At 38.5% G+C, this 24922-nt stretch overlaps 1 long non-coding RNA gene and 1 pseudogene across 2 annotated transcripts in view; both read right to left on the bottom strand.

Moving 5' to 3' along the window:
* LOC105482224 (uncharacterized) overlaps positions 1-24922 on the bottom strand; it is a 47295-nt gene that overhangs the window by 1419 nt on the left and 20954 nt on the right. The window contains exons 1-2 of one of the 2 annotated variants that reach the window (XR_987460.3): positions 6847-6913; positions 3397-3538 (exon numbers count right to left, since the gene is read on the bottom strand). This is a non-coding gene — a long non-coding RNA (uncharacterized lncRNA). Of the gene's footprint in view, positions 1-3396; positions 3539-6846; positions 6914-24922 lie in introns of those variants that run through there. The other variant, XR_987461.3, reaches the window with a different exon arrangement.
* LOC105482225 (serine/threonine-protein kinase PLK1 pseudogene) lies at positions 7466-9420 on the bottom strand (annotated as a pseudogene).

The raw sequence follows: 24922 nt of genomic DNA, 5'->3' as shown, positions 1-24922 counted from the left end.
ATTTTGTATTTTAGTTTGAATTATCTTCATTCATAGAGATTATTTCAAGGGTTTTAAAATAGATTTTCTTTTATATGTACATTTTTAAAGTGAAAGTAGATTATGGAGGTGTCAGTATTTTCTATTTTATTGCATTGCAGTCGGAAAGTATTGTTCATAATACTTCTACATTATCCAACTACAGATGTTTTCTTATGGCTCAGGAAATCATTCATGGAATTTATAAACAATTTTTAACATTCCATGTGCACTGAAAATAAAGGTGCATCTTCTGTTAAGTAGGTGTACAGTTTGTTTTATATTTATACAATGTACTTTATCTTATTGATTATGTTATTTAGGTCCTCAATATCCTTTTTATTTTAATCACTCGATCTGTCATACTGTAAATGATATTCAGGTCTTCTCTTATTACTGTCTTTCTATCTGCTCTTCTTTCATCTTTTTTCATCTCCTTTAATTTCCTGTAGTTTCTCCTCTGTAAAGGTAGCAATGTATAATATTATTTGGTGTGTAGATAGTCATAGTTGTTACTTCTATTAGCAATTGTGGTTTTCATTATAAAAAGTGTCTTTGTCATACTTAATTTTTTGTTTATTTGACTTGACTTTGCTTAACAGGATCACAAAATCAGCTTTCTTGTTGTTTGCATTTGACTGATACATCCTTGAGTTGTCCTATTAGTCTTTTGAATCATGTTTTTTAGTTATCTTATGTCCAGAATTATAGCTTAGTATTTCTTTGTTAGCAAAACTCAAAGTTTTCTTTTAATAATTGAGTTAAGCCAATTCATATTTATTGAAATGACTAATATAACCCATTTTATAGTTCCTATAACTTTATATAATTATAATTGCATAATTATTATATGTATTGTATTATATTTGTTTTGTCTTCTGCATTAGTTATATTTACTTTGTTCTTTTACATTTTAAATTAAATTTGATGTTTAGAATAGTTAGTATTTTCTTCTAGTGATTACTTTTTTACTTTTTACTTTCTAATGCTTTCAGTGTCTTGGTTTCTTATCTAAACATTTACTATCAGGTTTGTTGATTTTTAATAGTATCTTTTGACTCCTGCCTATTGCCTGTATAAAAATCAATGAGCTTATTCTATGTTCCTCTTTTTCTTTTTTTCCTTTATTTTAGTGCATTATTTTTACTTTATCAAAATACATAACACAAAAAGTAACACTCGTTCGCCATTATTCCACCTTCTTCCCCACTTTAGCCATAATCTTAGTTCTACACTTCAATAAATCAGTGCTCATCACGATGTCTTTTGCTGATGATCCCCCCGCCCCTCCAGTCATCTCTTGGTTTTAAAGCTCTAATAGATTAGATTCTTCAAAAAGAACTGTGAGCACTGTACAACCTGGGTTCTTGAATGTTTACAATCATTTTCTTCACAGCCTTGATACTTAAATAGTAGTTTTGCTGAATGTAAAATATTTGATTCACTTTTTTTCCCATGAAAATGCTGCTATATTATTGTCTTGCTTTTCATGTTGCTTTTAAGAAATCTGATTATCTTGTCCTTTTAAATTAGTGATCCTTTTGCCTATAAGTCAAAAGGATTTGCCTGGCAAGGATTTTTTAAATCATTACAGTCTTATAGATTTATTAATATACTTCTTGGGACCGGTCATTGCTAAGGTCTACCCTTGCCAGTTCTCTCCCCTTTGAGGGCATCCCATGTCAAAACACACCTCACCAAGGCCAGTGAGGGCAAGAAATTCAAAGGTTCATTACTCATTCAGGGAAACTTAAAGTAAAGGAGTCCCTTTGATGTCATTTGATGTCAAGACCAAGGGAGAGAGATGGAGATCCTGGATGGGTACACAAACACACGCACACACACATCCTGGGAAAATATAAATAATGCTAAAGCAGATTAATTCTAGAATGGTGCTAGTGTGTGAGAAAACAGATAACAAAGATTAGCAGTAGTAAATAGGGCTAGGATAGTCTTTGGTTCTCTCTCCAGTAGGTGTTAACGGTTTCGCGAAATGTCGTTTACTGTGACTTATTCCTTCCAACTTTATTTCTCCATAGTCATTTCAAGAAAAGTGCTCAGGAACCTATTAGGTGTCTTCCATATTTAAAAAGAGTCTCTGCTGGGCGCGGTGGCTCACCCCTGTAATCACAGCACTTTGGGAGGCCAAGGCAGGCGGATCATGAGGTCAGGAGATCGACACCATCCTGGCTAACACGGTGAAACCCAGTCTCTCCTAAAAATACAAAAAAATTAGCCGGGCATGGTGGCGGGCGCCTGTAGTCCCAGCTACTTGGGAGGCAGAGGCAGGAGAATGGTGTGAACCTGGGAGGCGGAGCTTGCAGTGAGCAGAGATCTCCCTGCTGCACTCCAGCCTAGGCGACAGAGTGAGATTCTGTCTCAAAAAAAAAAAAAAAAAAGTCTTTATTTTAACTCCAGGAATTTTTATATTATGACTTTTTATATACTATTTTTATATATGACTTGTTTGCTATTAGCCTTTCTACTTATTTAGCTACTTTGCTTCTCACCCTTTTTATTTCTTATTATAACTCATTTTCACTCTCTTGGTAATTTCCTACCTTTCTCCAATGTCCCTTATTAAGTTTTTATTCTCCCTCGGGTTCCTAATAATTTAGTCATCACTGCTGATGAAATGTTATCTTCTCTCTCCCGCCCCCTGTTCCTCATTCCCTCTCATTCCCTTATCTGCTTCCTTCTGCTTCTTCTTAGAATTCAATCAACTTTCATTTCATTTCTTCCTTAATATATGAACTTCTTATTCTTGTTATATATATCCACAATTGCTTGTCTGAGGCTGTTTAATTTAGTTTGAAATATTGTGTTAGACTCTTCTGCTTTGTAGTTGGTTTCTTGAGAGATAATTTTCATCAGGTAAAATGTCTGCTTCTCACTTTGTTTTTCTTTTGTAGTAACTGTGTAGATAAAGACTGTTTACATTTATGCAATTTGTGGGCAGAATGCCAGCAGGTTTGGTTACAAGTTTCTTGTATCAAGAGCATCTTTTTAAGTCAGTGTTGGCAAATGCACATCTTTACGAGAACAGACGAGATCGGGCACGTTCAGGGTGGTATGGCCTTAGACTGCACATCTTTAATGATTCCACTTGTTTAGTTTGTTTATTTGGTTAGTGTGAGAAGAGACTGAATGTCCTGGATTTTATTTTTTTTTCTAGCAGGATCACAATATTTTCCCTTTTGCTTCTTTTCCCCTTCTCCTTCCATTCTCCAAAGGATGCCTCTCCTTTTATTGTACTCTTACTCTTTGGAAGCATTGCCTCTCAATTCAGTCACCACGCATCCCACACACTATTATATCCCTTCCCTGCAGCCAGTGCACTGATTTACCAGAAATATTTTTCAGTATTTTCACACTTACAGTGGACACTTCCTTTCTTGCAGGGGTAGGGGGTGGATTTTAGATCAGTTGTAGGCTCGCTCTTCTCTCATTCCCTCTTCCTCAGCAGTGTTTCCAGCATCCACCGCCAGCCCCACCTTTCTGCAAAATTTGAGAGATGGCTCTGCGAAAATAGGCAATTTTTTTGTACTTATAGTGAATTTGAAGTTTGTAATGTTCTCCGAATTCTAGTTATGCTATTTGCCTGATTTTATATGTTATATTGAGCAAAAGATACTACAAAGGAGTGGTCAGTGGGGATAATGCAGTGTCACAAAGCCAAGGAAAAAATTTTTTCAAGAATAAAGAAAAGATCAATATGTCAAGTGCTGCTGGGAGGTTGATTAAGTTGAAGGCTGAAAGCTAACCATTGGTTCAGGCAGCCTTGAAAAGTCTCACTGTTGAAAAGCCAGCACAAAAGACCTATTGACATGGGATCTACAAAGAAAACAGTGTGAGAAAGTGGATACAGTAAATGGAGCAAGTACAGAGCACTCATTTAAGAAGGCTTATTATAAAAGGCCAGATGCACATGTGGTAGTTAGAGGGCACTGTGGGGTCAAGTGTTTTTTTTTTTTTTCACCTTTAATTTAAGCATATATACTTACAAAAGTGCACATATTTTAAATATAACTCTTGATGAATTTTCAGAAACTTAACAGCCTGCAGATCAAAGAAAAGAGCATTACTACATCCCCAGAAGCCCTCGTGCTCCATGCACTCAAAAATTACCCCTAAAAGGGCAATCCCATACTGCAGTCCAACACTAGAGGGTTAGGTAATCTTTTCTTTCCGGTTTCCTTTGCCGTGTATTATTTTCTGAGAGAATTATTCACTTTGTTACAAGTAGTTATAGGTTTTTCATCCTCACTGCTATTTAATTTTCTATTGTCTGGATATATGTACTATAATTTATTTATCCATTATAGTGTTGAAGGGAATTTGAAAAGTTCACAATTTTGGATGATTATGCATAGTGCCACTTTGTGCTATTAATAATTTCTTAGTTACTAGTCATATATCTTCTAGTACATGGATTTTGGTGACTTATGTATGAGTTTCCATGGGGCTTACACCTGGGAATCAAATTGCTGGATCATAGAAAAGACATATATTAAGAAATTATGGCCAAAGTATTCTAAATATTTTTTATTGAAACACTTTATAAGCATTTCAGTTGCTATTTTTGCTAAAACTTAGTTGCATTTTCATTTCATTTTATCAATTGTGATATATTATTTGCATTTTTCTGATGGCCAATGAGATCATATATTTATTGGCCAATTGGACCAGATGTAGTATCTTTTAAAATGTGTCAATTGTCAACTTTTCTTTTTGGTTAGCTCTCTTATCCTTACTGATTTTTAGGGTTTGTAAACATTCTGGTTATAAGTGATTTACTGGATGAAGTATATTTTGAGATGTGAAAAATATTAAAGTATGTTTTATACTAATAGCAGTAATTTGGTGATTCAAGATACAGAGAGAATAACTGCAGGAGAAAAACCCTTGAGTTAACAATAGTGGATGGGACCCAGGATAGTAATAGCTGACTACGGAAGCTCTATAATATTTAAATTTTTGTTATAGCTAAATGTTTCTGATATTTTACTATTATAAATGTGATGAATATTTTAAATCAGTAAAATTTTACCTATATATTGGATGATTGTCACTTTCTAAATATTGGAAATATTGATTAAAAAATGAAACAATTAAGGCTTTTGGTGCAAATATATAGGTAAAGCATTTTGTGCTGTGTGCATTTGCTTTCTGTTATAAAGACATTGCCACCGAGCCATGTTATAGAATATTGTCATTTTACATTTAACTTTTACTTTTTAGTCTGTTTTTCTCCTTCAAGTCTTTTGACTAAATCCATTTTGCGTTATTTTATTAATTATATTGTTGCATCTTTTAAGCTTTTAACACTTTTGTTGAATGTCCTAAGTATATGCCAATCACTTGAACATTTTTTGTTTAATTTTTTATATTTTACTTTTTGAGTTTATTTTAGAAAGTTCTAGTTTGTCTGAATTTTTACGTTTCTCTTTTTTTTTTTCTTGTTTATTTTAATTATGGTCTTTATATTGTATTTTTATTTTTGCTAAATATACTTTTAGTTTTTCTTAACTAACAGAAAATATATTAGAGTAGCTATTTAAATAACTCCTACCCTAGTTTTAATAGTTTTAATCCTTTATTTGGCCTTCATGGATCTTTGGCCCTTTCTATCTCTTTTTTAGCAAAATAGATAATGCAAAAATCCATGGTCTTTGCTTGTGTAATTATGAATCAAAAAACAGGTCATGCAATAGTTGGCTATTTAACAAAAGAGAGAGGTTGACTGATAATTCTATTGATGAAAAGTACCTCTCTCGTGGATAAATTTAATCAAACAGTAAGTGTTCAAAAGATACTTCGGATTTCTTTTATATTCCTATATGGTAAGGCAACATTGACTAGGGCAGGAGTTATACAATTTTGGAATAAAGACAGTTTACTCTTTTGGAGATTACATAACAAACACAAAACAACTCTTAAAAAAGTAGCATGACCTTGGCTGTTATTTTAGAACAAAAAGAATCCCGGCCTCATCTCTTACTTTAACCCTCAGTTGTACTAAAACAAGGGTGGACTCCTTAACAGTGTTGCTCAAGACTTTAGAAGAAGTTTTTATTTTTTTTTTTAAACAAGTCTTGTGTCTTTGCAGCCAGGTGCAGTGGGCTCATGCATGTAATCCCAACACTTTGGGAGGCTGAGGTGGGAGGATTACTTGAGCTCAGGAGTTTGAGACCAGCATGGCAACATGGTGAAATCTCATCTCTACAAAAAATACAAACAAAAAGTAACCGGGTGGTGATGTGCGCCTGTAGTCCCAGATACTCAGGGGCCTGAGGTGGGAGAATCTCTTGAGCCCAGCAGGTTGAGGTCGAGAGGCTGCACTGAGCCGAGATCATGCCACTGCCCTCTAGCCTGGGTGACAGAGTGAGATCCTGTCTTAAAAAAAAAAAAAAAAAAAAAAAAAAACAGAAAAAAGGGGGCTCCTTTCAGTGTTAGACAAGGAGTACGGAGATAGGTCCTAGTGACCTAACACTGATTATCATTTTTTTTCTCAGTTTTACTCCAAGATTTCCAGTTTCCTTTTTTATTACAGAATGGTATTTTTTTTCACCCTGCCTCGCAATATAATTACCCTTTCAAATCCCCCCTTTCTGAAGAATTATAGATGCTTAGTCTTCTACTTTGCTCATTATCAGACACCCAAAGGTGGGAGTTGTATATGATTATTATTCTCAGCTGATTTACTTCTCTGTTTGCATGCATCTCCCCATAAAATCTAGTCTAGGAGCCGGAGGACTTTTCCACCACCACACACACACACACACACACACACACACACGAAAAAGTTAAACACGAGATGCAACCTACATTAGGCCTGCTGTATCCAGCGAGCAGTGATGTCTGTCAAGTCATGGCGATATACCTCCACTTTCCACATCTCCCTGAGGCAAATAATAGGTTATTTCTATACTGAAAAGACTACTAGACTATACTTTCCAGTGGCTAATGTAATTACAAACAATTTAGATTTTTTTAAACTCCCCTCTAATATCCTGCATGAGCAGGATAAAATGTCTCTAATATTTTATCCTTCTAAGTTGCCTAAATTATAAATAAACTAAACCCTCTTCTTCTTCTTCTTCTTCTTCTTCTTCTTCTTCTTCTTCTTCTTCTTCTTCTTCTTCTTCTTCTTCTTCTTCTTCTTCTTCTTCTTCTTCTTCTTCTTCTTCTTCCTCTTCTTCTTCTTCTTCTTCTCCTCCTCCTCCTCCTCCTCCTCCTCCTCCTCCTTCTCCTCCTCCTCCTCCTCCTCCTCCTTCTTCCTCTTCCTCTTCCTCTTCCTCCTCCTCTTCTTCTTTTAGAAGATTCACATCTGTTTAATGTATATAAAGCCAAGGAAAGGACAGTCCCGGACTCAATAGAAAAATATTCTGTGAAATTCATATGGTGGGGTTGAGGGGGAAGGGACGAGTCTATAGAACCCACATCCGAACATGTACAAAAAATAACTTACACAGTAACCCCCATCCTCAAGGATGACGCAGATCTGCCCCGTCCCCGGGGCTCGGGGGCACACTGCAGACATGGCATTGTGGGAGACAACCAATGTGGGCTCCAGGTGCAGGTGGGAGTGAGAAGAGCATCAGTCCGGAGGGATGGGCGGCTATTAGGAGGCCTTGAAGCGGTTGCCGCCAGAGCACGAGCTCAGCACCTTGTCCACCATAGTGTGGGCGTAGCAGCCAGCTCCTTGCAGCAGCCTTACTCCTCCACGAGACTCAGGTGGTTAGGTGCGGAAGTTCCGCTTCTCGTCGATGTAGGTGACGGCTGCCGTCAGTAGGCACAAGATGAGCTTGATGTGATCCTAGAAGAAGTTGATCTGCACGCTGCGGTTGCTGAGGTGCAGGATGATGGCGCTGCGGGTGCGGAACCAGGTCCGCAGGTAGGGCAGCAGGGCGAGCTCATTGCCTTTGCGTGGCGTGATGTTGGTACCTGCCTTCAGCAAGTGCTCGCTCAAGTAACTGCGGACATATTTAAAGAGTGAGATCTTCTTCATCAAGGAATTGGGATGGGAATTCACGGTGAAGTAGGACTCGGTGCCATCACACTTTAGGTACTGCAGGCTGTCACCACCATTGAAGAGCACCTCCACGCTGCTATCCACAACTGATACCCAGGACCGTACTTGCCTGAATAGTCCATCCACTTGCTGACCCAGAAAAATGGAGATGCGGGCAAGATCCTCAGCCTCCTCTTGCCTGACCAGCCCTCCCTCCGAGGGCTTGGAGGCATTGACTCTGTGCAGCATGCAGCATGTCATGAGGTGGCAGTCGACCACCTCACCCGTCTCTGAAACCCCTGGTTTTTCTTTTTCCCGGGGACTCTCAGGCAGGATATTCTCCAAGCGTTTATTTAGGACCGTGAGGGGCTTTCTGTTGATGGGGTCCAGGCTGCTGGGAGCGACGGAAATCCTCGGTGGAATGGTCAGGCAGGTGATGGGGAGACGGGCTGGGATGTAGCCAGAAGTAAATAACTCATTGTTAAGCTGCTCGTTAATGGTTGGGCGGGCCGTGAGATCTGTCTGAAGCGTCTTCTGGATGAGGGAGGCGGCCACAGGGTTGATGCGCTTAGGAATACTGTATTCACTCTTCTTGATTTGGAGGTAGGTCTCTTTTAGGCAAGAGGTGCCAAAAGGTGGTTTGCTCTTTGACGAGGTATACATGATACACCCACTGGACCGCACATACACTTCAAAACTGTGCCCTTTCTTGCTCAGCATCTCGGGAGCTACGTAATCAGTAGTTCCACACAGGGTCTTCTTTCTCTCACCGTCATATTCGACTTTGGTTGCCAGTCCCAAATTCCCTGTTTTCACCTCCAGAACCTCATTCAGGAAAAGGTTGCCCAGCTTAAGGTCTCGGTGAACAACTCGGTTTTGGAGCAGGTACTGGCAGCCAAGCACAATTTGCCGCAGACTACATAGTGCCGGGCCTCAAGTTCAGTTAGGGCTTTCCTCCTCTCGTGCAGCTCCAGGAGAGATCTCCGGCGGCAGAGCTCCACCACCACCATGAACACAAAGTCCTTGTCCTCGAAAAAGCCGTGGAATCCTACGACATGCTGGTGGGCGAGGCTGCAGTGAATGGATATTTCCATGGACATCTCCTCATAGTGCGGCATGAGCAGCAGAGACTTAGGCACAATCTTGCCCGTGAACACTACCTTGATGTCGGCGTCGGAGATCTCGGAAGCACTTGGCAAAGCCGTCCTTGCCTAAAAAGCGGTCCCACACATAGCGCTGCTGGCTGCGTGGGTCCACTAGGACCTCCGGGATCTCTTTCACGGGAGGAGCAGCCTCTGGAGCTCCCGGAGCTGCAACTCCAGGGACCCCAGCTTTCCCAGGGACTGCCGGTGCCCGTGTCGCTTCCCCGCAGTCACCGTTGCAGTCATGTTCCTGGAGCTGCTCAGCAGACGTGGGTCCCAGCAGAGGCTCCTCACCGCTCCGCTCCTCCACGAATTCCTAAAACCACTTTCTTTAAGGCTTTTGGCTCTTTCCTCTCTGGTTATAATGGAAACAATATAAGGGACCTGGCCATGGCAAGCCTAATTAATAGCAGGCAGCGTCGAGAAGTGGAAGTTCATCACATCCTCTATTTCCACTCACAAGCTCAGGTAAACATTTCGTAGGTTTCCCAGTTAGATTCTGACATCAGTAAGTTAGAAACAGCAGGACTTCACATTGATAGACCTCTTGCCAAAATTGTCAACTAACTTGTTTTTACAAGGAAAACTTTTTATCCCTGATATCATCTAATTCCTAAAAACTGGCATAATTATTTCTCATGACAACACCTGGCTTGGTAAAGACATTGTTAAAGTCAGGATTTCAGGATTGGTCAGTCTAAACTTGGAGAATTGTCTTCCCTAGGCTGCTCATTTCCTGATAGTTTGTGACTCCAGGAGAAACATGTCCGACCAATTTGGGTTTAATAAATGAATTCAAAAGAAGCAGCCACCAATCAAAATCTAACACAGAAATATTAATTGTTGCTTACTCAATGAGGGAAAATGGTGCTTGCAGGATGCAATGTCTTTGAATAAAGCAAACTGCTGATCTTCTACAGGGTTTGGACAAGTGAGATTGATGGACACACAGAAGCAAGACCTGTTAGGGACGTGTGAACCTTTAACTGTGGAGAGTTAGTTATTTAGGTGTAGCTGTTGCACATTAGCTGACTCCCAGAAGTGTGGATCTATCACAAAATGCTAGGCATCCAGAAGAGTTATTACCGATGTGAGGTTGTCACTGGTCAGTTAGAATTGTTTCACACCAGATCTGGTAGTTGCTTGTTACTACAGCTAAAGAATAATCAGTGCTTTTTTTCTAGATAATTAAAATGTTTTGCTCTCATTGAATATTTTACATACTACTGTGTACTAGCATTATACATGCTAATGTTTCATCTAATTGACCATATTTTAATACTTTGAGGGATGCTGTCTTATGACATTTTATCCCCATTTCCTATAGCATCTTGCATAATAAGTTATAATCACAAGCCCTAGTGGGGTAAGACATACTACGTGGCCAAACTCTTCAGGAATTTAGCAGTAGTGCTGCCAGAGAAAAGAGGTCCAGTATCCTTTTAACAGGTTCAAGGAAAATGGATGGGAAAATAAAAGTACAGCCACAGAGATGGCTATAATTACATCACACATAAAATCTAGTATGCAGTAAACATATGGAAGGCTAGGACAGAAGTCAAAAGTGGAACCTAAAAACACTCTTCTATAGACCCTTCTTTGCTTGTGTCGCTCCTCAAACCTGCCTTCATCTGGGATCTCATCTGCACCTACAGGTCTGGTCCAATTCCCTTTTCCAAAACTGACCTTTTTCTCTGCCCCACCAACTCTCCCCAGGTCAGCAGCACTGCAACATTATTCACATCTAAAACCTGGCTGAGAAGTTCATCTTTTCCAGAACACAGGACTCTTCTTCCTCTCCATGAGTCACACTAGGATTGAACACTGTGAACTTAACAATTATAGCCCTTGAGTCTCTGCAGACCTTGCCCTTTCATTAATGTTAACTTAAAATATTAGGGATCTGCCAAGGTTCCATACCCACCTGTGGTTCAGAGACTCATCTTAAGCTTCTATACTCTGTCTAGAGGCTCACCTTGAGCTCCAGAAATAGAGCTAAAACTGCGGAGACTTTATGAATATCTGAGAATACCTAGTGGTGTGCTCTGAGATCAGTCCCTCAGACCAAATAATCTCTCCTCAGGTCCTCAACTCTAGGAACACTAGAGGGTCCCAGGTTTTCTTTCATCATGCTACTTCTGTATTTTTTTGAGCATCCTTTTTATAGCCAATGCAAGCCCTCACAAGATATAGCTAACTTTTATGAATTGAAAAGATTGACTAATTCGAAGAGGATACCTTGTTTTGGTGTTATGAGACATTACTACAAAACATAATTTATAGTGCTCTGTACGTAAGCATTGCTATAGTGAACATCTATCATAAATGTAATAGGGAGTAAGTTTGTCAAATAAATATAACCATTGGTTAATGTCCAATTGAAAACAAACGGAAGGAAGGTATAGTAGGTATTGTCAAATATTTATATTCAATATGAAATATGTAAAGATGATATTAATAATGTGGTTTTGGACTAGAGTATAAGAAGAGAGTGTAAATTTTTCTTACAGCTTACTTAAACTTTGTGACAGATGACGAGTAATGAGAAACCAAATCCAAAGTGAACTGGAGCAATAAAACATTACCAGTTACACATTATTGGCCCCTGGGATTTCGCTCAGGAATTCTAAGCATTAGGAACACACCAGAAAGCCAGGACTGCAGTACCTTTCCAGCACTCAGCACAATGAATATCTATTTCTTGGATGAATAAAAGAGTGAATGATTTGAAGAGATTCCAAGATGTATTTCATTTTGACAATGAAAGAAGAAAAATATGACAAACTGGGAATAATGCAGAAGTTAGTATTAGGGAAGTTTTACACTTGGAAGAATTAATAGGGAAAGGTTTCTTTCGTACATGTATTTAATGAAGCTGAGAAGATCAGTAAACAAATAGAGAGTTGAAGTCACTGCAGCTCTATAATTTTAAGAGTTTATAGACAAAACACAGTTATTTTGGGAAATATGGATAAGGATCTTTGAGCTAACAGTTAGTAGCATTTAGGGAAAAGAAATACGGTTGAAACAATAGTTTGTACATATAAGGTCATACACAAAATTCAGAATATTTTCATTTACTTTTACTAACATTTCCAGTTAATTACTGGGCTCTTATTAACCCACAACTTTATAATGGAACTAAACCCAATGTAAGAGTCTAATGGCTAAGATGAAAAACAGTTCTAAGGATTTTTGCTATAGAGACGGTGAGCAAGAAAGTAAATGTCTGCAAGAGAAACTATAGTGATAATGTTAGAAAAAGGTGTCATGAGATGGGCTTTCCTGTCCATTGATGGTGGAAGCAAAAATTGTTAAAATTTTTCTGCAAAAATAATTTGCCAATCAAATAAGTTATTAATGCCATTTGACCTGGTAATTCCATTTCTCAGCATCAATTCTGAAGATAAATTTAGACAAGAATTGAAATAAAAACAATATGAAAGAATGACAAAATATTTATCTTGATACAAAAGTTCAAAAACAGAAGTAAATTAAGGATATTATGTGAGATCAATACAATGAATTACTATACTCTTACTGACTTACATTTTTAAAGTAATTTTGGTAAAGACAATGACAATACTGTGAAGCTAAGGACAAATATGTGTGCTATATTTTTTATATGTGTGCTAATATGCAAACATATTCATACAAACATATATCTACATAATAAAATCAAATATATAGATCATCACGTTAACACTGATTGTTTCTGTGGAGATAAATGTTATCTTCTTTTTTTTTCTTATTGTTTTCTAAGTTCTCTAAAATAAGCTTAAATTCTGTGTTACAATTTCAGGAAAGGAAGCATCAGGATTGAATGATAGCCTGAGGGAAAAAGGAACAGACAATGATATGTCCTAGGGTTGAGCCTTCCTAAGGACTGCCTAAATTTCTCTTTCTGGAGATGAAACATAGTTTCTACTCTCTGATATGACTGTTGGTATTTACTAAGATTAAAAAGGATAATATATTAGAGTATCCCACAAGTCACTAAACAAATGTTTTAACATCCCTAGAGATAGCACAATTAAGGCAGATTGGAAGATGATTAAATAATATCATCATCCAAAGTAACAGAAAAAAATGAATACACAGAAGTATTAGTTGATGAAAGTACTCTGTAAATATGATTTGAATGTGGAACACAGGGGTAAAGAAGCTATGCAGCCTCTGATCCCAGTCAAGCATAGTACCAGGTATTTTACATGAATGTTCATTTTGCTAGTAACAGACAAAGGTTTTCATAACTGAACCAGAATTGAGACTCTGAAAGTAAGTATGTACAGAGAGGCAAGTGTCCTCTAGCAATTGTCTTCAGACTTGGCATAGTTAAAGTACACTTACCCTGATTACCAATTACATCCCCACATTTTCATGACAGAAAAAAATGAGCGTTACCTTCCATCGGGGTTCAGATAGGTACAGACAAAAATGTGGAGAGAGGGGAGGGTACTGGAAGTCGGTTATCACATGCATTCAGTGACATTCTCGATGTAAGGGTCCAACAATTGTATTGTTCTTCACACATGCAAAGGACATTCAAGAGCCCCCAAAGTGGCATTAATTATTTTATGTGTTAGTTCAAGAAATAACTGCATTACCCACACTGTTGATGGCAAAAAATAACCTTATGTAGAAAAATCATGGAACTAGAAGACTGTAAGTCACAAAATCATTCAGTCAAGGTGTACATTTCATGTGAAGGTGTTTTAGGGCATGTTAACACATTTATTATACTTATTACCTAACATATTCACAAACAGAATATATGATAAAAATATATTATCTTTTGAGGGAGGTGGTTCAAGACTAGATGCAGCTTGTATGAACCTCCTCCACAGAGAGGAACCAAAATAGCACGTATATATTCACGCTTCAAATAAATCATTTAAGCCAGAACACTGGGGTTCAACAGAGAAGCAATGGGAAGTAAATAAGAAGAGGGAAGGCCGGGCGCGGTGGCTCACGCATGTAATCCCAGCACTTTGGGAAGCCGAGGTAGGTGGATCACGAGGTCAAGAGATTGAGATCATCCTGACCAACATGGTGAAACCCCATCTCTACTAAAAATACAAAAAAAAAAAAAAATTAGCCAGGTGTGGTGGCGGGCATCTGCAGTCCCAGCTACTCGGGAGGCTGAGGCAGGAGAATCACTTGAACCCAGGAGGCGGAGGTTGCAGTGAGCCGAGATTGCACCACTGCACTCCAGCCTGGTGACAGAGTGAGACTCTGTCTCAAAAAAAAAAAAAAAAAAAAGAAGAGGGAAGCTAGGCAGCCTGCTTGGCTGGTTGGCTGGGATTGGCTGAGAACTGAGAAAAGTGCCCAAATGCTAGGAAAGGGCAGGTAAGAATCCCCCAGAGCTCCACATTCCCATTGCAAACTTTCACAATCCTAGCTATTGGAAAGCCCCTCAATATGTGTAGGCCTCAACACTAACACAGAGAGTTGCCCAGAGGCTGCACAGAGGAACTACTCTAGAGATGTAACTCATGCTGAGTCCCATAGACTTCCAAACCCTGAGCAGCTGCAGCCTTTTGCCATTCTGAAAATTAAGCCCCCCCCAAAACTAAATCCTATCCTGGGGCTGATGATACTGTTGCCGCCCCAGACCAAGGAGTGGGAGAGAAGGCTGGGCACCTTCTCACACTGCAAGAACAAATGCCCCCACAGCTGCAGCCTTCAATGGGAGCAAACCACAATCCCCACAGCTAACCACCTACACAGCTCTCCTTGAGAATGGCTCCACCCTCCCCTCTCCCAGGCCTGCAGCTGGTGTTATTCCAAGAGCCCAAACTGTAAAAGTCTGTGTCCTGCCCTAGAGCCAGGGCTGTTGCTGCTTTTGCCACTGCTTGACCAAGGAGGAAGATGGGAAGCTGGGCACTTTCACATGCTGTGAGGACACATCGCACCATCACTGCCGCGGGCTGCTATGGGACCAAAGGGCAAGGAAACCACGCATCACAAAGCTACCTCCCTACATTGTCCCCACTGAGAATAACCTCACTCCACCTGGTGGAAAGCCCACAGTGTTGCTGCCACTGCCTACTGCTGACCATTTTGCCAGTCTCCTGGGGACCACTCTGCCTCTGCCTATCTCTGCCAGCACCTGAATGTACTACCAGGGTGCAAGAGGACAAGTCTGCTGGCCCATCCCATTGCCCTAGCACTTGTGCACCCAGGGGCCTAGAAATTGTCCAGCCCAGTCCACCACCAATTGCATCTAAATACTCTTCCCAGGGTCTGAGGTCAGGCCAACAAAACCTGCTGATAACACACAGCTGGCACTCACCCACATGCACCACCAGCAAAAAAAGGTGAATGGCACACTAAACTTGTTGCAGCTACCACAAACACCAACAGAGCCTCTTGGGTGCCAGGGGGTTGCTCCACCACTACTACTGCCATTGTTCATATCAAATCCACTGCTAAGGGACCCAAGAACCCTCTAACATGCCTGGACCACCACTGACATTACTGACACCAGAGTAAGTCACCTGGAACCCCAAGAATCAGGTTGATTGAACTCACTGACATTGGTGCCAGCATATGCCACAGTGGAGCCCAAGGACAAGCATACTCAACCCAATGCTATTACCAGTAGGGCCTGAAGACTGACTCACTTGGCATTATAATCTCCAACAAAACTTTACCACAGCTTCTACTTATAACTGCATATATGAACACTATGCATCCAAAATCAAACCAAAATGCCCTACCCAACCAAATATATTTATTCATATATGTATGTGTATATATATATTCTGAAAAAGTCCTCTCCTATGAAAGAAAATTTTAAAAATTAGAAGAAACAACTGTTATGCAAGATGTATGGGTATCAATGAAAAGACACAGGAAACATGAAAAAGCAAGGAAGTATGACACATCCAAAGGAACAATTTTTCTCCAGCAATAGATCCTAATCAAAACGGACTTTATAAAATCCCAGATAAAGAATTCAAAACATTGATTTTAAAGAAGCTCAGAAAGATAAAAGAGGATTGTGTAAAAAATATAGAGAAATTAGAAAACAAGAATAGGAATTAGAAATTTACCAAAGAGACAGACATGTAAAAGACAACCAAATAGAAATTCTGGAACTGAATAATTCATCAAATTAATTACAAAACACACCTGAAAACTCCAGCAATAGACTAGATCAAACATGAGAAAGAATCTCAGAATTTGAAGACAGAACTTGTCAAATAACATAGTCAGACAAAAGTTTAAGAAAAAGGCTATAAAATAATAAGCAAAGCCTTTGTAAAATTTGGGACAACATTAAACAATAGAATATTAGAATTACCAATGCCTCTAAGAGCAAAAGGAGAACAAAGTCATTGGAAAACCTGCTTAACAAAATAATTAATAAACTCAAATAGGCAAATGACACAATGAATATTGCTGAATGAATGGATATAATTAAGAACTTTCAGCAAGTGTCAGAAAGCCTCTGACAGAAGTCCGAATCACAAGACAAGGGCCATCACTCTTTAGGATCTGAACTCCCCCAAAGCCACCTAACCTATTCCCCAAATTCATCCAGGACTATGAGCACCTGAAAGTACTTATGAAAACGAATACACCCATAAATTATATGTCTCAATACTCATTACTCACATGGTTAGCCAGAAACTTAAGTCCTCAACTATTTGGTTATGTGAATTATAAACATGTAAATGTTCCTTGATACCTTGGGGTCATTGTGTCCTCTCACCAAAGATCTATCTTTATTCCTAATATCAAAAATTCTATGTTTTATTCAGTCATTACTTCCCTTGATGTAAATATGCACATTCCACTCAGGCTTCTCAATTCTTTCTAATTCCATTTCTTAGGGGGACATGCCAATTATCTCTTGCTGCAAAACTAATTATCTCAAAATATAGTGACTTGAAATGAAAGGCATTTTATTACATCGCATGATTGTGTTGATTAGAACTTGGGCAGGCCTGGCTGGGTGGTTTTCTCTCTTTGACATTGACTGACATTGTTCACATAACTTCACTTTCATGCCTCGTACTTGGAGAGTGACATCTGGAAGACTGGCTGCAGCTGGGCTCCTTAGTTCAAGTTCTCCTTTCCTTCCCCATGTATTCTTAGGTCTCCTTCATGTGGTGTCTCCACCTGGGAAATCAGATTTTTAAATGGTAGCTCAGAGCTTAAGAGATAAAGGCAAAGGCTTCTAATCTTCTTAAAATCTAGCCCTGCAACTGCCATAATTTCACTCTCACTCCATCCCATCATGCCATGTGCTCAGAGGACTCTCAGTCCAATGGGAAGGAAAATAAATCCAACCACCCAATGGGAGAAATGTCAGAGAATCTGTTGACATCATTACTCTGCTACCAACTTTCCTACAGCCACAAATTATTTGTATTTATCCCACATGGAAAATGTGTTAATTTCCTGTATGATGCCCAACGTCTCATTCAACTTTCACATCATCGCAAAGTCCAGAATCTTGTTATCTAAATCAGGACCATGTTATGAATCTCCTCAAGAGGGGTTCCAGTCAACTAAAGAGACAAATCATCTACACTCCCCTACACAAAACATAAAATGGGAAACTGAGGTACGGCAACCTTCAAAATGTGGGAAAATAGGAACCACAAAACAGATTTCTTCATAGCAGCTCTGAATCCAGCCAGCCACATGTTGACATGTTGACAGTTCCTTGATCAGGGCTCTGCCCTGGTTCCTGAAAAATATTCGCAGTTGTATTTGGATTCACTCTGTGGATTTGAGTCATCCTTCCTTTTCTATTATGAAATGCATCAGTTTTGCAGTTGAGTAGCCTTCTCAGCCTACTTCCTGTCTATGGAAGGTTAGGAGAATAAATATTATTTGTTTTTCATTTTGTACTGTGTATGTCTGTTTTAGGTCAAACTGATAGTCTTTCTGTTAGAGTATAAATCTAAAAATTTGTAGTTATCTAATATATCAAATTATATTTCATTCCATTAGACAAAAGCCACACCCGTATTACTTCACAAGACAGACACTTACCTGACTTAAGCATTTTGTATTTTGGAAAAAAAAAAAATTCTTAATATTCTTTAAAATACAATTGCTTAAGCAAAAGAATCTGTAAGGCATACCCTTATATATTTCTGAGGTATTTAACAAGGGGCCTTACAGCCTCATTCTGACTTCAATTTTTCCCAGAGTTCTAGACTTACTTCTTTGGGCTTAACTTTTGCTCTAAGGACATTTCTGACTTTCAGAATATTTTGCTGGCTAGAAAGACTTTCCTGTGCACTCTATATGTCCTCTAAATTATGTTAAAATAATGAGGCAGTCCTGGCCAGGCGCAGTGGCTCATGCCTGTAATCCCAGCACTTTGGGAGGCTGAGGCGGGCAGATCACGAGGTCAGGAGATCAAGACCATCCTGGCTAACACCGTGAAACCCTGTCTCTACTAAAAAGTACAAAAAGTTAGCCGGGCGTGGTGGCAGGTGCCTGTAGTCCCAGCTATTCGGGAGGCTGAGGCAGGAGAATGGCATGAACCCAGGAGGCAGAGCTTGCAGTGAGCCAAGATGGTGACACTGCACTCCAGACTGGGTAACAGAGCAAGACTCCATCTCAACAACAACAAAAAAAGAAGAGACAGTCCCTAACTTTCTTCTTATATTGTATTCTAGACTAGACTATTTTACCATAGGTTGAATAGTGAATATTTCAGCATTCTGCCTTGAAATCTCCTGAGCTAGATCATTGAGTTCATTAGTTAGGTAAAATTTCATATTTCCTATATTACTTCAAGTCAAAAGGGTTGCCAAACTTTATATGATAAGACTAGGGTCCCTTTTCTTCAGTTCTAACAATGTTCTCTTCATTGTCTTTCAAGTATTCATAAATGATCTCCCCAAACTCTTCTAGCTTTCCTTAACCATCTCCTTGAGGCCATTCTAACATCTGCCACCAGTTTCAGATTTTTGTATTGAAATACTTCATTTCTGGTCACAAGTACTCTTTTTGTTATCTATTGCTTTGTAAAAAAGTACCCAAACTTAGTGGCTTGAAATAGCAACCATTTACTTAACTCACACAATTTTATGGGTCAGGAATTTGGGCAGGGCTCAACTGGGTGATTCTTCTGCTCTATATGTCATCAACTGGGGTGACTTAGTGGTGTCTACCTAATGGGGAGGCTTATCTGGAGGGTCCAAGTTAGTCTCATTTACAGGCTTAGCACTTTGCAGGGGATGTTGTTGGAAACATTGGACTTAATTGGGCCCTCTTTCATGTAGCCTCAGAGCCCTTCCCCCCCACCCCCGATCCTCCTGCATCCCCTCCTACTACCATAATTTTACTGGAAGGGTGGTCTGTGGGAAAGGTAGTTTATTGGATTTTACTGAAAGGTACCTGTTGAATCAGGAGTGAAAGGGAAAGGCAAAAACTAATCTTCCCCGCCCCCTCCCCAAAGAATTGGCTCTAAATGGCAAAGATTTACTTCTACTGCATGCTATGGTCAGTCACAGATCAGGCCAGGTATAAAGGGAGAGAAAATACGCCCCACACTTGATGGAAGGAGTGTTATCTTATTCTTCCTTCAATGTTTATTTGCATAATATGAGGTCTCACTATAAATCAGACATACAAAATATTGGGAAGCTTGCACCCAAGGTACTAGTAGCTCTACTTTTGGAAGTTTGAATATCCAACATAAAAGTCTTTTAAAAAAATAGTTAGGCACTGCATAAGGATATATTGGTCAACAACAGACTTCATCTATGACAGTTGTCCCATACAATTATAATGTAGCTGAAAAACTCTTAATATCTAGTGATGTTGTAGCTGTTGTAACATCACAGCACAGGGCATTACTCACATGTTTGTGCTGATGCTGGTGTAAACAAATTGCACTGCTAGTCTTACAAAGGCATAGCACACACAATTATGCACAGTACATAATACTTGATTATGATCATAAACAACTATGTTACTGGTTTATGTATTTACTGTACTTTTTATCATTGTTTTAGAGTGAACTCCTTCTACTTATAAAAAAGAAGTTAACTGTAAAACAGCCTCAGAGAAGTCCTCCACAAGGTATCCAGAAGCAAATATTATCATAGGAGATGAGAGCTCTATGCACATTATTGCCACTGAACACCTTCCACTAAGATATGGAGGTGGAAGACAGTGTTGTTGATGATCCTGACCCTGCGTAGGACTAGGATAGTGTGTGTGTTTGTGTCTTTGTTTTTAACAGAGTTTAAAAAGTAAAAAAATAAAAATAGGCCAGGTGCAGTGGCTCATGCCTGTAATCCCAGCATTTTGGGTGGCCGAGGCAGGTGGATCACCTGAGGTCAAAAGTTTGAGACCAGCCTGGCCAACATGGTGAAAACCTGTCTCTACTAAAAATACAAAAATTAGCCGGACACAGTGGTGTGTTCCTTTAATCCCAGCTACTCGGGAGGCTGAGACAAGAGAATTGCTTGAACCTGGGAGGCAAAGGTTGCAGTAAGCCAAGATCATGCCACTGCACTCCAGCCTGGGCAAGAGAGCGAGACACCATCTCAAAAATAAATAAATCAATAAATAAAATAAATTTAGATAAAAAATAAGGATATAAAAAATAAAATGTTTTTTGGACAGATGTACAATGTATCTGTGTTTTAAAATGGGCTATATAAAAAAGTCAAAAAGTTTAAAAAACTAAAATGTTTATAAAATATAAAATAATAGTAAGTTAAGGTTAATTTATTATTGAAGAAAAATATCTTAAATAAATTTAGTGTACACTGTTTGTAAAGTCTACAGGAGTTTACAGTAATATCCTAGGCCTTCATATTCATTTGCCACTCACTCACTGGCTCACCTAAAAGTCAGCAACTTGCAGTCCTGGAGGCTCCATTCATGGTAAATTCTCTATACAGGTGTACCTTTTAAAAATCTTTTACATAATATTTGTACTATACATTTACCATGTTTAGATGTTTAGATACACAAATACCGTTTTGTTACAATTATTTACCATATTCAGTACAGTAACATGCTGTATAGATTTGTAGCTTTGGAGCAATAGGCTCTATAATCTAGCCTTGGTGCATAGCAGGTTACACTATCTGGGTTTGTGTAAGTATACTCCGTGATGTTCACAGAATGATAAAATATGTAATGATGCATTTTTTTCAGAATGTATCCCTATCCGTCATTAACCCGTACATGACTGCGCAGTTTTGTGCTGTCTCATGCTCCTCCACTCTCCAAACTCAGTTCATCTCTTTCTCATATACAGCCTATTTCTTTCTTTTCTTCTTCTAACTTGATCCAGTCTACTTAGGAAAATCTACGGGTTTGTCCCTGTTTTCTCTCTTTTTCTTCCTTTCTCTTTTTTCTGTATGCTAAACAACATACTCTGCTTCATACTCGTCCATGTCCCTATTGTTTTTAGAGCCCATACTCCAGTCCCATCTCATGCAACTTTCCCCTTTGCTCGCTGAATTTCTGCCACACAATCTTGCACTTTGCAGGTTTTTCTTGCCTAAAATATGTGTGTACATTTCCAACAATCCTCTGTTGTGGTTATCTGGACAATATGTCTCTTCTAGAGAATTGTAAGTTCCATGTAGACAAAGGCCTCATCTGTTTCAATACTATTATTTGCCAGCAGCCAACACAGTTACTGATACACATTTGATGTTCAGAAATTATTTATTCAAAAACTAATTAGAAATGTGAATACAATCAAAGTTAAGTGAGAAATTAGGAATAGAGATGTATCTATCCACAAAAAAAGTCAAAAATGTTAAAATGAAATTATAACTAGTTCCCAGTGTCACACTACTAATGCCTGTCAAAATGCCCAGAAATCGTTTGAGGCATTTCTCTATAAATGTTCTTCTACCTCCTCCAACCCTGATATTTGAAATGAAGACATGCAACACATAAAACCTATTTCCATTTAATTCATGCTTAATGTTTAAGGTTAAAGCAGTATTATTTTCTTTCATTGGGTTAAACAGCCTTTTGGAGGCTAAACAGGACAATAAATCAACACTGCTCATAAAAAATGCATGTTTGTTTTTCAGATTTCCAAGTTTTGGAACACAACCACACTAAGTGGAGACCTGCCTAAATAATCTACGAGTATAGAAAAATAAATAGATTATGTGCCATATTCCAACAGCATGGTACAATTTTTGACAGCCATTTATATCTTCAAATTCTTTTTCACTATGAATTCAGAGACAGCATTTTGGAAGATTTCTAACCTATCTCCTGTTTATTGAATTTATACAACAAATGAATGTGAGTATTTTGGGAGGATTTTCTCCATTCTCATTGCATGAGTCAGTGTTACATTAAAAACTGTAGTTCCTCAACCCACAAGACCTACAACCTTCACAATCAGTGAAACTTTGTAAATATCTTCTAAGGCAGCAGTGTTGGTTTAGTACACTATAAATGCTTATCATTGCCTCTAGAATATTTTATGTTTGCTATCTTCACAAAGTAATAATTTTTCTTAACACGTATTACCGATTTAGAAGTATGAATCTTAGAATGTGAGCCCTGAAAAAGACCTTGAGAAGTCTTCTAGTCCACATCCTTGTATCCATATAGGTCAACTACACCCCACCCTGGATAATGTTCATTGATCCCATATTTAAATACTTCAGCAGGAAAAGGGTTCTCTTTGTTTTTGTCTGTGGTAGATTTCAATGTTTAATAACCCATAAAGCTCTTAGGACATTTTTCCTTATATCTACCCTAAATTACCAATGGCACACGGATTTAGAGTTGAATCTTAAGTAACTAGAATAAATTACCTCTGCTATGGAAATAGACATCTGCTCTGAATTTGAAAAACTGTTGTCTGTGTGAAATAAACTGAAAATATTACTTCTCAGGGACGGAGTACGTGATTTTCAATCAAGTGTCCCAACTCCACAAAGTGTTTGTGCTGTAGTAAGCTAAATGACTGAATAGCCTTGGTGTAGCCTTCCAAGACACTTGTGAGCAGTGTAAACACCAGAGCCAAAACAGAGTGCAAGAAATGAACCATGACAAGAAATCAGACAAAATTATGGTCAAGACGTCTGGGTGATGGGTTATGCACATGCACAGGCATCCCACACACATCTCAGCAAACACTATGTTTAAGCAGATGAGGACAAGCGGAGCCAAGGTTCCTGTGCATATCAGTGCTTCATGGTGAAGGGGACTTCACCAACAGAGACTCTTTTCTAGGATTTTATTTGGATAATACCACTGTATTATTCGTGATTAGACAACTTATTTATCTACAGGTGAAAATCTTTCCTTTTACTCATTCTCTAAGTTCATTTTGCCTAATATTTGACCTTGACATCTGATGGCACGTGATGGTGGAAGGTCAAGGATTTATGTGAACAGTCAGCATACTCTAGGAATGGAAGAAGGTGAAAGTTAAAAAATAAGTACGTAGTGTTGGCAAATTATTCAAGTTCTTATTAGTTGTGTCACTTCAGGTAAATTATTTAAGGTTTTTAAACCTAAGTTTCTTCAACAGTAAAATAGACATAACCATATCTACATCATGAGTTTGCATGAGGATTAAGTGTGCCACAATTCATGAGAAAAGCTTGGTACTCTTAACTATTGTTTCTGACAGTTAATGCATGAAAGCATGAACATGCTAATATTAAAGAAGCTTCATTTATTTTTAATTCAGTAAGCATTTGCCTATCATCTACCTAAGTATAAGATCTAGGTTCAGACTCGTTGGTGAAATTAAGAATGAATTAGAGAAAGATCCTAAATTTAATCCGTGAAAAAGAGATGTGAGGCTTATCTATCAAAATATGGGTACTCAATAAATATTTGACAATATTGTCAACAAACATTTCCCCTTGCACAAAATGAAAAAAGTTATTATAATGTAATATATAGCAATATTGGAGAAAAATCAAGCTAAAGGGTCATATAGTTTAAATGGGGGCAACAGGCTAAAAAATGTCCAGATACATAGATAACATAGATCAGGAAGGTGTTACAGGGAATTTCAAAAGTGTATGTGGTTTGTGGTCTAGGAAAGTTATCTTTTGCACCATTTGTCTTCTGAATATTATACATTATTAGCAGTTCTCGAGATTCCACAGAAATATATTACTTTTCCAGTTCAGCTGTCCTAAAGGGAGAATGACACTGTCTTACGACATTTAAGGATCTTTACAGATAAGTAATAGAAAGGGACATCAGTCTCCAAAGAGGATAATTTCACCGTTCTGGTTGAGGACATGTCTTCACCCATGCTAAAAATTATGTTTACTCCTATCTGGTTTTCCATGTTATCTCCCTCTTTTCCTCTTTTCTCTACTTGCAATCTTTCCCCTCTATTGGCTCATTCTGTGTAGTTCAAGCCTCTAGTAATAAGGGAATAAAATCCTTAAATCTTTTATCTTTATTATATTCTTTCACATCACAACTAAGCTGCTTTAAAAAGCATTTTGTGAGACTTTCCGTTTTTGGCCTAGCCTGTAAATAGTTTGGAAGTCACTACTCCATCCTAACAATGAGCAAAAAGCTGAACAAATGGAAAACTCAACAACTCTTCTTAGATCTGACAGAGAAGTGAGTACACAAGGCAAGGTGGTATCTCAAAAACTGGAAAGAGAGATAGACAGGTGGATATAAAGAATCACAATTCACTAGAGCATAAAGCCATGAGCAGCAACCTCCATAGGGAACCAGAGTCAGATGAGGAAAACCTGAATTGTAATTGAGAAACTGATGAAGGCTCAGAGTAGACACA

Source organism: Macaca nemestrina, chromosome 8 (assembly GCF_043159975.1).
Source record: "Macaca nemestrina isolate mMacNem1 chromosome 8, mMacNem.hap1, whole genome shotgun sequence".
In the NCBI taxonomy this organism is placed as follows: Eukaryota; Metazoa; Chordata; class Mammalia; order Primates; family Cercopithecidae; genus Macaca; species Macaca nemestrina.
The sequence above is the reverse complement of the archived record's forward strand: the minus strand, read 5'-3'. Positions and strand labels throughout refer to the sequence as shown.